Source organism: Salvelinus sp. IW2-2015, linkage group LG16, assembly GCF_002910315.2.
Source record: "Salvelinus sp. IW2-2015 linkage group LG16, ASM291031v2, whole genome shotgun sequence".
NCBI classification, from domain to species: domain Eukaryota; kingdom Metazoa; phylum Chordata; class Actinopteri; order Salmoniformes; family Salmonidae; genus Salvelinus; species Salvelinus sp. IW2-2015.
In genome coordinates, this window is record NC_036856.1 from 9,092,311 (window position 1) to 9,108,573 (window position 16,263).

The window sequence follows — 16,263 nt, forward strand, 5'->3', positions numbered from 1 at the left end:
ATACTGGTATCAGGGAAGGATACAGTTTACATCAAGGAGACCCTGAGTAAGGAATTGCATTTTGTTGGAGATTGGTTGACTGACAACAAATTGTCGCTACATTTGGGAAAAACTTAACCGATTTTGTTTGGAACAAAACATAGATTGCTTGGGTAAACTGTGCAGGCAAGGAGATTGAATCTAAAACAAGTGTAACTTATCTTGGTGTGTCCCTAGATCAATCCCTTTCTGGAGACCTGATTGCTGCTAAAATTCTTTCTAAAATGGCAAACAAAATGATATTTTAACATCAAAGTTAAGGAACTGCTTGTCTCAACCTTGATTCAGTGTCATTTTGATTATGCTGCTCTGCTTGGTATAGTGGGCTATCAAAAAAGCTGAAAAAGAGAATGCAGGTCATGCAAAATAATGTTATCAGGTATATACTGAATTCCCTCCTAGGACCCACATAGGGTACGAGAGTCTGGAGGTGGCGTGTCCTTTGGAGTCCAGAGTGACCAACTTAAACTTAATCATATGTTTACATCTTAAATGATTGTGCCCCAGGTTATATGAAAAAGCACATTGATATGGTCTAGAGCTAGTGTTATGTCTTGTAAAATCCAAGAGTAAACAGTATTGCGAGGAGCACGTTTCTCTATACAGGCATTTGTCTATGAAATAGCTTTAAAAGCAGCAAAGGTTTTCATTTAGACAAGGATGTCCAAGTAATAGAAACCCTCCACTGCCCCTTGTGCCGCCGACTGCTGTCAGTGTATATATTTGAATGATAGGTATGATGTGCAATGAATAGATCGTTTTTTAAGGTCGAAACGTGAAATGAATATGGTTGATTTTTTAAGGTTAGGGAAAAGTGCAGTGAAGAGAGACACTTTTTAGGATGTCAATATAAATGAATGTATATATGTTGTTTGTAATTTGTCTTGCCTTTTAATCAATAATACGAGACCACTTTGAAACAAGCTTTTTAACTTGTTTGGGCTGCAATCCCGACAAAGTACACTTATGACAACATCCAGCTCAAGTGCAAGCGCGAAATTCAAAATCTAGTTGTTAAAATATTTAACTTTCACACATTAACAAGTCCAATACAGCATATGAAAGGTAGACATCTTGTGAATCAACCAACATGTCCGATTTTTAAATGTTTTACAGGAAGACAAAATATGTAAATCTATTAGCTAACCACGTCAGCAAAAGAGAGCACTTTTCTAACTCCATCAGTTTTTTACTCCGTCACTAGCTATCACTAATTCGACCAAATAAAAATATATATAGCCACTAACCAAGAAACAACTCCATAAGATGACAGTCTGATAACATATTTATTGTATAGCATATGTTTTTTTTTTTAAATGTGCATATTTATGGTATAAATCATAAATTACATTTCAGCTACAATCAGAAATTGCACCGAAACAGCCATAACATTTACAGACACCAACGTCAAATAACTAATTACTCATCATAAAAACATATCTGAGAAATACCAACTGTGCAGCAATTGAAAGACAGATTCTTGTGATTCCAGACAATATTTCCGATTTATTAAATGTTTTACAGCGAGAACAAAATGTAGCGCTATGTTAGCATAGCCACAATAGCCAGACACACCTTGGGCGCCCGCACCAGTTGACATGCACGACAGATATATGAAATAACATTATAAATTGGGTCTTACTTGGCTGATCTTTCATCAGAATGTTGATCAGGTGTCCTTGTCCAGATGAGTCGTTTTTGGAGTCAGGATGGCAACTTTCCCTTCTCACTTAGCATTGGCACTGGTCGACTGGCACGGATTTTCCAACGTTTAAAAAGTCAGAGAACGGACACGGCAAACTCCCGAAAAAAATTCAAATAATCTGATTAAACTATATTGAAAAAACACATTACGATGATATGGTCTCATTATCAAATAAAAACCCAGCCGGAGATTGTTCCCGTCCAAAACAGCAGCAAAACAGAACACAATATCACTCCCAAGTCGCGCGCTTCAGACTTCCGGAAGTGGTCGGTCACGTCAAGAAATAGCTCTTATTCAACTCTGAACAGAATATTCACTAAATTTCTTCTCTCATACCCTCTTGACACCCAGAGCAAGGCGTACGGAGTGTACGTAGGGTCTTACGATAATGACCATGTATAGGCATAACGTTGAAGCGAGCATAGTTTCTGACATTCTACTCTTTTTGTCAGGGAAAGTGCTGCCAAATGACTTCTGTCTACCACTCAAGAAAAAATTAGAACGGTTAGAAACTAGAGATTGTTTTCTATCCAATATTAATAATAATATGCATATTGTAAGAGCAAAAATTGATTAAGAGGCCGTTTGAAAATTGGCACATATTTTCCAGTTTTTCCAATACGCCCCCTGCAGCCATAACAGGTTTAATGAATACTTTTAAGTGATAACCTCTAGGTCAACATTGTACATTTTGTATATGTCTTTTACCCAAAATAAATTAAATTCAATATGTAGCTAGCTAAGTGGTTAGCTTCTTCCAAAATCAAGCTTTGCTTGGTAACAGCAGAGAAGCCCCTCCTGGATCAACAGCCTTGCTGTCTGATATTTGTTTTGTGCGTGCAGCATTTTTGAGTTACTAACTGTCATTTCTACAAATTGTTTCAAAGGATCTTCTAATAGACTTAACGAATCCAATGGAAGTAGTGCCTTCCTTGAAGATTACAATGTATTGCATTTCACACAGGGCTTTTCATAAACTGATTGATGTGGAGGTAACTCAATCCATTCGTCACCAATATGTAGCACCCACCAGCACGCAGCAAATTTGTGGGGGAATATACAGTTGAAGTCGGAAGTTTACATACACTTTAGCCAAGTAGATTTAAACTCAGTTTTTAACAATTCCTGACATTTAATCCTAGAAAAATTCCCTGTTTTAGGTCAGTTAGGATTACCACTATATTTTAAGAATGTGAAATGTCAGAATAATAGTAGAGAGATGTTTCATAGACTTCAAGAAAGCATTTGATTCAATTTGGCATGAAGGTCTTTTTTTATAAACTAATAGATGATGTTATTAAATCAATGTACAATAAAAACAAATGTGCGGTTAAAATTGGCAACAAGCAAACAGACTTCTCTCAGGGACGTGGAGTGAAACAGGGCTGCTCAACAAGTTCAACATTATTTAACATCTACATTAATGAATTGGAAAAAACATTAGAATAATCTGCTGCACCTGGTCTCACCCTACACAACACTAAAATCAAGCATCTGCTGTATGCAGATGACCTGGTGCTGCTGTCTCCCACTAAAGAGGAGTTACAGCAGCACCTAGATCATCTGCACAGGTTCTGTCAGACCTGGGATATAATGACGAATATAATGATAATCCTAAAAAGGTCCGGAAATCAGGATGACAAATATAAAATCTATTTGGACACAGTTCCATTAGAACACACCAGAAACTACATGTACAGTTGAAGTTGGAAGTTTAAATGTATTTGGCTAAGGTGTACGTCAACTCAGTTTTTCACAATTCCTGACATTTAATCCTAGTCAAAATTCCCTCTTAGGTCAATTAGGATCACCACTTTATAGAGAAAATTAGCTATTTCAGCTTTTATTTCTTTCATCACATTCCCAGTGGGTCAGAAGTTTACATACACTCATTTAGTATTTTGTAGCATTGCCTTTAAATTGCTTAACTTGGGTCAAACGCTTCGGGTAGCCTTCCACAAGCTTCCCACAATAACTTGGGTGAATTTTGACCGATTCCTCCTGACAGAGCTGGTGTAACTGAGTTAGGTTTGTAGGCCTTCTTGCTTGCACACGCTTTTTCAGTTCTGCCCACAGATTTTCTATAGGATTGAGGTCAGGGCTTTGTGATGGCCACTCCAATACCTTGACTTTGTTGTCCTTAAGCCATTTTGCCACAACTTTGGAAGTATGCTTGGTGTCATTGTCCATTTGGAAGATCCATTTGCGACCAAGCTTTAACTTCCTGACTGATGTCTTGAGATGTTGCTTCAATATATCCACATAATTTTCTTTCTCATGATGCCATCTATTTTGTGAAGTGCACTAGTCCCTCCTGCAGCAAAGCACCCCCACAACATGATGCTGCCACCCCTGTGCTTCACGGTTGGGATGGTGTTCTTCGGCTTGCAAGCATCCCCCTTTTTCCTCTAAACATAAGATGGTCATTATGGCCAAACAGTTCAATTTTTTTTTCATCAGACCAGAGGACATTTCTCCCAAAAGTATGATCTTTGTCCCCATGTGCAGTTGCAAACAGTAGTCTGGCTTTTTTACGGCGGTTTTGGAGCGGTGGCTTCTTCCTTGCTGAGCGGCCTTTCAGGTTATGTCGATATACGATTTGTTTTACTGTGGATATAGATACCTTTGTACTCGTTTCCTCCAGCATCTTCACAAGGTCCTTTACTGTTGTTCTGGGATTGATTCTCACTTTCGCACCAAAGTACGTTCATTTCTAGGAGACAGAAGGCATCTCCTTCCTGAGCGGTATGACGGCTGTGTGGTCCCATGGTGATTATACTTGCGTACTATTGTTTGTACAGATGAACGTGGTACCTTCAGGTGTTTGGAAATTGCTCCTAAGGATGAACCAGACTCGTGGAGGTCTACAATTTTTATTCTGAGGTCTTGGCTGATTTCTTTTGATTTTCCCATGATGTCAATCAAAGAGGCACTGAGTTTGAAGGTAGGCCTTGAAATACATCCACAGGTACACCTCCAATTGACTCAAATTATGTCAATTAGCCTATCAGAAGCTTTTAACGCCATGACATCATTTTCTGGAATTTTCCAAGCTGTTTAAAGGCACAGTCAACTTAGTGTATGTACACTTCTGACCCACTGGAATTGTGATACAGTGAGATAATCTGTAAGTGAAATAATCTGTCTGTAAATAATTGTTGGAAAAATTACTTGTGTCATGCACCAAGTAGATGTCCTAACCGACTTGCCAAAACTATAGTTTGCTAACAAGAATATTGTGGAGTGGTTGAAAAACTAGTTATAATGACTCCAACCTAAGTGTATGTAAATTTCCGACTTCTGTAGATAGCAAGTTCACCATGATGCCAATACATGCCATGAGATTATCAGAGATCACGCTTCTCAGTTTGACATCTCATCTAAAGGATAGGACCCTTTGCCGGGCAATGTCCCCATTACTGCCCTGGGGTAATGGGGGTCTCCATTCGAAGCAAAGGACGAGTGCCCTTCTTGGCCCCTCAAACACCTCTTCCAGCAGCAAACTGATTTTCCCAGCCAGTCTCCCCTGGGTCTGTAACCCTGGACTTAGCCAGATCCTAACACTGCCTATCACTCTCCCCCACCTGTGAGCAATTACCAGTTATCTCCCCCAGGTATTTCACACCTCTCCCTGCACAGCTAGGTGAAGCAGACTGGAGCTGTTAGGACAGAGCTGCAATGGTCACCTCTGAGTGGAGTAACAGACTGCATTTAAGGTGAATCTATGTTTGCATGACGAAGAGAGAGAAAAGAGAGATATAAGTGAAAAATATAAAGATTTCTATGAGGAACAGTATGTGTATTTATGTGCTTACTCCTGGAGGAAAGGGAAGTGAAGCTACTGTATATGTCAGCATATTCTGAATCCCAATTCTCATGTTTGCCAACACCCATCTAGGGTCTGTTCAGCCTCTTAGTACTATCAGCAACTTATCTTATTGGTGAGGCAAATATCAAACAGAAATAGGTCAAAGTTCAGATTCTGCCTGAAAATAGCATTGCGCCTCTGAAGATGAATAGAAGAAGCTGGGGTGTCAAACCAGGTCCCTTCTCTTTAATAACCTTTGCTAGGCATTAGAGCATCAAATCGCCTATGATGACTCATGTCTAGTTCTGCAAGTGGAAAAGTCTTGGGGGGGGGGGGGGTTTAATCGTTGCGCTCCTTGCCTTTTGTCCCTTGAGCGGTAAACTGGACCTGCGGTATGAAAGGCAGGCCTCTATCTTTGGTGCTCAGGAGTCTACTGACTCAGACCTTTTTCCTCTAATGCACTGGGCCTGCCTTAACTTCGACCACTGCAAGCCGAGCTTCTGCTGCTGACAGCAAAGCTCGGATTGGGTAGTAAAGAAAACACATTGACAAAAAATTGCTTTCACACCCGTACTTTCCCCCCTATTTAACAAAGCAGTCAAGAATCTGACTCAAGATAATCCTAATTAAATGTTATACTCAAGTAAGTTGCATATGGAGGAAAGTTAACCTCTCTGAAAGTTGTGCCTTTGCCCTCTAATGTTGGGACGGAGAAAGTGATCTATTTTAACCCTCAAGCCAAATCCATTTCTCTCCAATATGCATGTTTCCGCCAACGTATCTGTAAACATTTCTCTGGGACAGATGATTCATTAAATGTAATGACCGACTGAGAAAAAAGCCCCGTGCTGCTGTACCACTGAGAAGTAACATTCAATGAGATTCTAGCATTATAAAGAAAAAGGCGGGGGCAAATTGCAGAATATTTCTGAGAATCAATCCACTTGGCCCGAATGAAGCAACAAAAAGGCACCATGAAAGTTACTATCGAGAGAGTTCTCAAATGAGAACATGGTTTGATTACTTTTAAGGCTGTTTGCATTAGCGGTACATCAGAGCTTGGTATTTTAATCTTAAAAGAAGGACTTGGTACCTACTGTGTGGGTGTATTAGCGTAATCACTGTGCAGTATTACCAAATCATTTATTACCAACATATAAAACTGGCAACGTTAATTGCCTGTCACACTCACTACGACCATTTTCATTGAGCAAATAATTAGGGGTTTAGCTCTAGTCAAGAGCATCCACAATCATATATGCTTGCCATAAGAAATACCACTACTAATAAACACACTCAAACAACAGCAAATTTTCAAAAGAGATTACAGGGGTTTGATAGCGATTCAACTGTCAAAGCTTCAAAATAGGCTGCCTCTCACATCTTAAGTGATGATCTGTTCTTTTATACGCACAATGGCATTACAAGTGCAGTCGGCGAACTCGCCCGGGAAAGCAAAGTATGACAACCTCAGTTTGCAAGACCTCACTATGCTTGTTAAAGCAAACATTTCACCAGAACAGCAGGGACCATCTTTCAGCTCATTCCCCTCACAGAGCCCGTAGTTATATCTCAGTGTCTGATCTAAAGTAGACTCGGCTCTAGGCACTAATATGCATCTCAAAGGAGCTCGAAGAAGGCCAATCCCCCATTTCTAAGGCATTGTGTTTTACAAGCCCTCTCTATTACACACATTCATTAATTTTTTGGGGTTACACAACATGCGCCATAGTGCAGACCAATGAGAGCTTTTAGACTGATTGGCAGACTGAAGAAGGCGAGGGAAAGGGACTTCATTGTGTCTGTGAGATTTCCATCTCAGCTCTGCCCCATGCATGTGATGCCATTCCCTTATGCCACAATCCCACTTTTCCCAGGATTAAAAGGCTTTATATTGTGTGAAACACTGAATGCAGTATATGACCTACATAAAACTATGACGTGTAGACATTGAATACATTACATCCTTCCACAGGGATCATTCCTTTTCTCAAAGTCGGTTTGGAAGCAGAGTAAGACATCAAAAGGCCATGTCATAAACCTTACATGACATGACTTATTCCTTTCCTTTTAGATCCTAGTGAAGCAAGGGGAATCATCAGGACCTCATATAACCCCTACGTAGGACTTTCATTAACAGAACATGACTACAGCAATAATATTAATGGCAGTTCATGGTAAATTCCTAAACATGCAGTGATTTACTGGGAGGTTGGCTCGTTGGCTAACCATGAAGGGGGCGGCCATGATTGTCCACTGCTGTGTGTCATGACATCGTGAAATTGTTGTCATGAATAATTCTGACAGGTTTCATCTGCTGCTGATCATTGCATAATGAGGTGCAACTGAGGAAGTCAGGTGGCTTGGTACAAAACACTCCAGGTGGGTGGACTGTGTGTATGTGTTTGCCTCCCATCTCCTTCCCCATTCAGCCCAGTGATCATTTCACCGTCAGTTAAGGAACCCTCCAAAGCGATTTTAATGGGCAGACATTAAACAAGACAAATGTGTGCACTTTTCCCTGCCCACTCTAAGATTTACAGTGTGTGATTTTTTTTCTTCCCCTTTTAATTTGTTAAAGTACCTTGTGTTGTAAGCCGTCTGAAACTGGAAAGGTCTGCCAAGTTCAATAGTTCACAGACACACTGACGTAGTAACTATGCACATATCAGGACAGGCGCATCAACAGCTGAAAGACAAGTGCACAATCATGTGGCCTACAACCACATCAACAAAAGACTTAAAACACACTGCACATCTTAGAAAGACTAACTGGCCAACACGAACTGACAAGTCACGGAGACATACAGCTAAAGGTGTTTTTCGAGAACCTAAAGCGGCTTTCCCACCTCTCCTTTATCTGCATTGATATGAAGACACAGGATAGGTGAAAGCAATATGGAGGACACCTACTGCCCATATGCATACACAGCTGTCCAGCTCTTTCAGATTACTACCAGTAAGGAAAGAAGGGATGCACCCAGAGACAAATGAGAGACAGAGCGAGAGAGACAGACAGACAGAGTGAGAGAACAACCACAGGAGAACCACAGATAGAGATTCCAGCTGAAACTGCCAGAGTGAGCACTCTGACACATTATACTACGGCAGGCTGCCTGACTGGGGTGGCTCAGCTGGTACTGTGAAACTGTGACTATGACTCATCCAGTCTCTTAAACCTGGGACAGGTGCATTAGAGCCAGCATAGCATGACAGGCAGGGTAATAGCTGACCTGAAAGGTCAGAAAGAAACTACCAGTGCCCAGGCAAACCCCCTGTCATCTCATGTAGTGCTGATCAAACTGCAGTCCTCTCTCTGAAAGCCATGACAGGGATGGAGGTTGTATACTGTAGGATGCACCATTAGCCATAGTTGTGATCTTGGTTTTGATGGCAAAATGGAGAGGGGCCGTGGAATACAAAATGAGACAAGAGTACAAGTTTTCAATCGGCGTACGGATACTGTGACTGCACTTCCCATCTCTCTCTCAGTCGCTCTCTCTGATTTTAGGCACAGCTCTCCCCAAGAGTACCGAGCTTGCAGTGCTCAAAAGGAATCTTCCAGCTGGCTATGATTTTTAAGATGTTCACGTCGCCTCCCTTGCATGCCAAGGGAAATAGCAATACCAAATCCAGTGACACTGTGAAATCATACATCTTTTGAGAGACATTTTGAATGAAAGATGGTGAAATGCTCTCAAGTACATGGCCTTGTCCCTTACCAACAAGGTGAATGAGCAATGTCATGGTCCCTATGGAAGTTACCGATCTGAATAATTTGGAGGCAAATCATTGCAGAGCTATTTTACCATGAAAGTCACGTTGCGTCACATTGCTCTAAAGTCACTGACATTATCTAATATACAGATGGAAGTGTGTGTGTGGTGTGTGTGTGTGTGTGTGTGTGTGTGTGTGTGTGTGTGTGTGTGTGTGTGTTGTGGTGTGTTGTGTTGTGTGTGTGTGTGTTGTTGTGGTGTGTGTGTGTGTGTGTGTGTGTGTAAAGCAGTCATTGTCATAGGTAATAATGTAAAGAACATGACAACTGACAGGCACAAATAGTATGAACTCAGGATGATGCCTCTTGTGTTGCAATAATATACTGATTAGCTGTAGCTCATCCCATGTCACCAAGAAGGCTCAGATAGGTCAAATCAATAACCAATTACCAGTGGTATGCGGTGGCCAAAGGCATTTCACACAGCACAATGAGTACATAATACAGCCTGGTCTCAGAGACCAAATTAGTATGAGATGTTACGTTTGGTATGGTTATATGAGACAGATGGTTACAGATGGCAAAAACAAAAGTAGGGTGGTTGGTGTGGATTGAAGGGTGGGCGTGTAACGCGAGCAACTAGCAACCTAAAGGTTGTGAGATCAAATCTCATCACAAACAACTTAAGCATTTTTCAACTACTTACTACTTTTTAGCTACTTTGCAACTGCTTAGCATGTCTGCTAACCCTTCCCCTAAAGGCATCAGCATGCTTCAGTTCGGCTGGCGGCTAGCCGAAGTCGGCTAGGCGAACCGAACGAGTGTGCTCATATACTCCCTTAAAAGACATTCGCTTGAAAAACGAGACAAAAGCAGAAACAGTACTGGTTGTCCATTTTGAGACGCCATAGCCAGTATACACTTACTTAAAGTACAATTTTATCTCAGATAACTGAAAAAAAATCTGTCATTCATTTTTCCGAGGAGATCTTTGTCGCGCAATTTTTCATCTTAACAAAGCTGTTTGGTGCAGTATTTCTCAATTACATTTTTTTTAATGAAAAACGAGTCGTCTCTCGTTGAATGACAACAAAGACTTTATTGAAGAATCTCTACTGCTGACCAATCACTGACAGAGGCGGAGACTTTGGCTCCGAACTTCGGTTTGCCTCTAGAAAAACTGTTGTGTGCCTGAACAGCTGAAAAAAAATTCACCGAAGTCCAGAACAAACAAAAACATCTCAAAATGTTGTCATAATATATGCACAAACTCTTACGAATTGTTCCGGCTGGGAAGCCTTAACCCTAATCTTAAGCCTTTTAGCTAACCCTTCCCCTAACCTTAAACTACCTCCTATACTTAACCCTAACAACCCCTGACCCTAACCCCTAAACTAGCTAACGTTAGCTAGCCACCTAGCTAGAATTTGTAACAAACGTTTAGCATATTCGTAATATCTAGTACGTTTAGCAAAATATAAACACAACAATTTCAAAGATGTTACTGAGTTACAGTTCATATAAGGAAATCAGTCAATTGAAATAAATAAATTAGGCCCTAATCTATGGATGACTAGGAATACGGATAAGCATTTGTTGGTCACAGATACCTTTAAAAAAAGGTAGGGGCGTGGATCAGAAAACCAGTTGGTATCTTATGTGACCACCATGCAGCGCGACACATCTCCTTTGCATAGAATTTATCAGGCTATTGATTGTGGCCTGTGGAATGTTGTCCCACTCCTCTTCAATGGCTGTGCGAAGTTGCTAGATATTGGCGGGAACTGGAACACGCTGTTGTACACGTCGATCCAGAACATTCCAAACATGCTCAATGGGTGAAATGTCTGGTGAGTATGCAGGCCATGGAAGAACTGGGACATTTTCAGCTTCCAGGAATTGTGTACAGATTCTTGCGACATGGGACCGTGCATTATGATGCTGAAACATGAGGTGATGGCGGCGGATGAATGGCACAACAATGGGTCTCAGGATCTCATCACGTTATCTCTGTGCATTCAAATTTCCATCTATAAAATAGAATTGTGTTCCTTGTCCGTAGCTTATACCTGCCCATACCATAACCCCACCGCCACCATGGTGCACTCTGTTCACAATGTTGACATCAGCAAGCCGCTCACCCACACAACGCCATACACACTGTCTGCCATCTACCTGGTACAGTTGAAACTGGGATTCATCCATGAACAGCACACTTTTCCAGCGTGCCAGTGGCCATCGAAGGTGAGCATTTGCCCACTATAGTCGGTTATGACGCCGAACTGCAGTCAGGTTTATGGTAGAGAAATTAACATTAAATTATCTGGAAACAGTTCTGGTGGACATTCCTACAGTCAAAGTACACACTCCCTCAAAACTTGAAACATCTGTGGCATTGTGTTGTGTGACAAAACAGCACATTACTGGCCTTTTACTGGCCCCAGCACAAGGTGCACCTGTGTAATGATCATGCAGTTTAATCAGGTTCTTGATATGCTACACCTGTCAGGTAGATGGATTATTTTGGGAAAGGAGAAATGCTCACAAAATTTGAGAGAAATAAGCTTTTCATGCATAAGGAACATTTCTGGGATCTTTTTTTCAGCTCATGATCCGACGGGCGCAACACTTTACATGTTGCCTTTATATTTTTGTTCAGTTTAATACGAATTGTAATTCATAACATATCATACGAAATGGGTGATGGACATCCACAAATTAATACATAGCCCACCATACAAAACCAAACATATCATACTAAATGAGATGTTTCGGGTTTATGTATAGAGTAATAGGAAATGCTCTGAGACCAGGTTGCAGCACCACACTATGGCCCTAAAGCAAACATACTCATTGACAATGTATTCTGCTAAATGAGAAATTAATAGATCAGGTCGTAATGGAAAGTCTTATGGAAATCATTTTTGGAGAAACAACCGGTGCGCTCTCGCGCAGCGTGTTACCGAGGCAGACCTTGTACGTGATCAGGTCAAAAAATTGCACCCTTTGAATAAAATCTCCCTTGAAAACAAAATATCAGGTTCGCAGGGTAAATGTCATAATATTACAAGGACCAAAACCCTGACACTGGGGGTAGAAATCGAAAAAGGCAACAGTTGGGAGAGGCAAAAGAGTGGCTAGTTGCCATAAGACTATACTGCCACTATTTTCATGTGCTCTTTTCACAATATCTATCCACATGTTATATATACGCTTTATTTCCTGCACACTGCACATTCACCCTCTTGGTTTCGATTGGGTTCGTGGAAAAAGCAGCGCGACACTTTGGCCACAGTGGCGCACCATAACGCACAGGCATCTGAATTGCCTAAGTTTACTGCGGCGGTACAAACCATTTACCTGAAAACAAACACTGTAAAGACTACTTCAGCTGTGACATAACTGAATGTAAATGTGTTACCTGTGTTTTCAGAGGCTCTCCGTGTTCAATGATGCTTATAAAGGGGATTTCCAAAAAAGAAGCCATAAATTCCACTTGTACGATCTCTTCCTGGGTCTGGGGGAAGGCGAGAACAGCGGAGACCCCCTGAACAACGATAGCCTGACAAACACACCTGAAAAGGGACTCCGGGTCTCCGTTGGCCGGCTCTCGAGGAACCACTTCCAGGCTCAAGTTGTAAGGTAGAAAGTTGTCCCCAGTTTGAACGAGACCGGTGAGGGCGCGGTTCAAGGCAGCCTGCACTCTGGCCGGCTGGCGGGTGGGCAGAAGGGCACCAAGGCGCACGGTGTGTCCTATCTGCGCCAGAATGTGGCACGGCTGGGGATGGAGGTGACAAGGGTCGATGAAGAACTGTAGAATAACTTGGAATCCGAAGTAAAAGTATGCCAAGAATCTTGAGAAGATTAAATTCATCCTGCTGCGCTCTCAAACTGAATGAGATATTGTCAGAAGATAGCATTGCTTGCCTTATTTCTTTCTTCCCTTTTCTTTGATGTAAGGTCCTTTTTTCGACGATTATATTACCTGTGATCTACAGTTGGAGTTACAGTGAGAATGTGTGACTAGGAGAAGGGGAGGGGGTGCACGATGTAAAGGCGGAGATGCCGCTGGACTGTCATCCTCGGAGAACACTAGCGGAGCAGCAGTCGTGAGGCGGGAGTATTGGCCCCGGTATTGACAAATGAACGGACACCTGCGTGTTGCCAACATGAAAATAATGATAACATGTGTTTATTTGGAACTTGCACTTTTTTAATTTACTGGTTTTAGCAGAAAAGTTACACCACGTCCTTAAATAGCCTAACTCTCTCATAAATAATTTTTGAACGTTATAATAGCCTTTGTGAAAAATGTTTGGGGTGGCATTCATTGATTAAATCTCAACCTAAAAAAACTGTTCCTTTCAATTCCAAATGTATTTACAGAAATACACCCGGTCATCAAAGGTCGTGCTGAGGAAAAAATATTTGATTAATGTCCAAAATGAGATGTGACATTCCTAAGAGTGAGCAAATGATTGGACCAAAAAGCAGAATTGCGTCTGCGTCGGATGACTTGGCACACGCACAGGGCATGGGTAAATCCAGGATAAAATACCGTCTCAGCTAGAGGCCAAACTAACTTTGGGAAACTGTACTGAATCAATCTGGACAGTTCCTCTGCGTTTGGTTTATTTGTTACCAAGTCATGAATTGGAGTCCATGGGTAACATGTCTTGAAATGAATGCACAATCTAAAGCCTAAACTGATTTTGATATAGCTATATATTTTTCTGATTTGGAAATGACAAGTACTTTTTTTATCAAGTTGATGTTAATAATCAAGTTGATAAATTGTTAGGATTCACGTAAAGTATCCTTTAAACAATGCAATTACACCTGCATTTCAATGTCAATGTGTGTGCAATTACACAACACAATTAGGCTATATCAGGTGTACATATGTAATCATAATTAAGATGCGAAATTGTGACCTTTATAGTCAAACAGCATGTTGAAATACATAATGAAATGGACACACTCATTGTGTATCAGCAATAGACACATGATATAAAAGGCCTCCAGCTAATTTAAATGTGGACTGTAATTTGGTTATGATAAACAACATATTTATGTGGATTGCTTTGTGATGGGTTCTTGAGATGTAAAACAAAAGTCAATATCATGGTGCTCCAAACAATGATTTTTGGTACAGGATGAATGCAAAGGCAAGGTGCTGTAAAGACACATTCACAGAAATCAAATATTCAGACCAAGTAACTAATTATTACCAGTTGATATACCAGCACGGATTAAAAACCCTGTCTAGATAACCTGATATTGAATGAACCATTCTGACATGTCCCTAGAAGAATAAAAGCCCACCAATTGGCATAATCAATAAGGTCATTAACCAGAATGACTTACTGATACCAGGTAACATTGTCAGTGGCTAAAAAAGAGTGTTGTTGTTTGGTGGAATCATGTTTTTTTTTTTTTACTTTGATACATTAATTAAAAATGAAAAACTAAATGAAAAACTAAATGTCTTGAGTCTAAGTATTCAACAACTTCTTAATTTGTATTATTTTCTACATCGTAAACTGCCTTGAACCGCGCCCTCACCATAAACTATGAAATAACACATATGGAATCATGTAGTAACCAAAAAAGTGTTAAACAAATCTAAATATATTTTAGATTCTTCAAAGTAGCCACCCTTTGCCTTGAGGACTGCTTTTCACACACCTGGCATTCTCTCAACCAGCTTCACCTGGAATGCTTTTCCAACAGTCTTGAAGGAATTCCCACATATGCTGAGCACTTGTTGGCTGCTTTTCCTTCACTCTGCGGTCCAACTCCTCCCAAACCATCTCAATCACCCTCTGCCTTGGTCAAATATCCCTTACACAGCCTGGAGCTGTGTTGGATCGTTGTACTGTTGAAAAACAAATGGTAGTTCCACTAAGCACAAATGAAATGGGATGGCATATTGCTGCAGAATGCTGTGGTAGCCATGATGGTTAAGTGTGCTTTGAATTCTAAATAGCACAGACACACCATCACACCTCCTCCTCCATGCTTCACAGTGGAAACTACACATGCGGAGATCATCCGTTCACCTACTCTGCGTCTCACAAAGATACGGCAGTTGGAACCAAAAATGTCCATTGCCCGTGTTTCTTGGCCCAAGCAAGTCTCTTCTTCTTATTGGTGTCCTTTAGTAATGGTTTCTTTGCAGCAATTTGACCATGAAGGCCTGATTCACGCAGTGTCCTCTGAACAGTTGATGTTGATGTGTCTGTTACTTGAACTCTGTGAAGCATTTATTTGGGCTGCAATCTGAGGTACAGTTAACTCTAATGAACTTATCCTCTGCAGCAGAGGTAACTCTGGGTCATCCTTTCCTGTGGCGGTCCTCATAAGAGCCAGTTTCATCATAGAGCTTGATGGTTTTTGCGACTGCACTTGAAGAAACCGTATTTTCTGTGTCGACTGACCTTCATGTCTTAAAAGTAATGATGGACTGTCGTCACTCTTTGCTTATTTGAGCTGTTCTTGCCATAATATAGACTTGGTCTTTTACCAAATATAAAATATATTTAGATTTGTTTAACTCTTTTTTGGTTACTACATGATTCCATGTGTTATTTCATAGTTTTGATGTCTTCACTATTATTCTACAATGTAGAAAATAGTAAAAATATTTTTTTAAACCTTGAATGAATAGGTGTGTCCGAACTTTTGACTGGTACTATATATATATATGTGACGACAGTCCAAAGTATATATGTATGTGTATATATGTATATACTGTATATATTTTTTTTAATTATTACACATTTTTGAATTTTTCTTCCACTTTGACATTAGAGAATTCTGTATAGATCATTGACAAAAACTGTAAATTAAATCTATTTAATCCCACTTTCTAACACCAAAATGTGGAAAAGGGGTGTGAACACTTTCTGATGGCACTGTGGGATTTCTGGGAATAAAAATAAAAACGTTCAAACTCAAAATATTAGTTTTGGTCATATGTTTGATGGCATATTA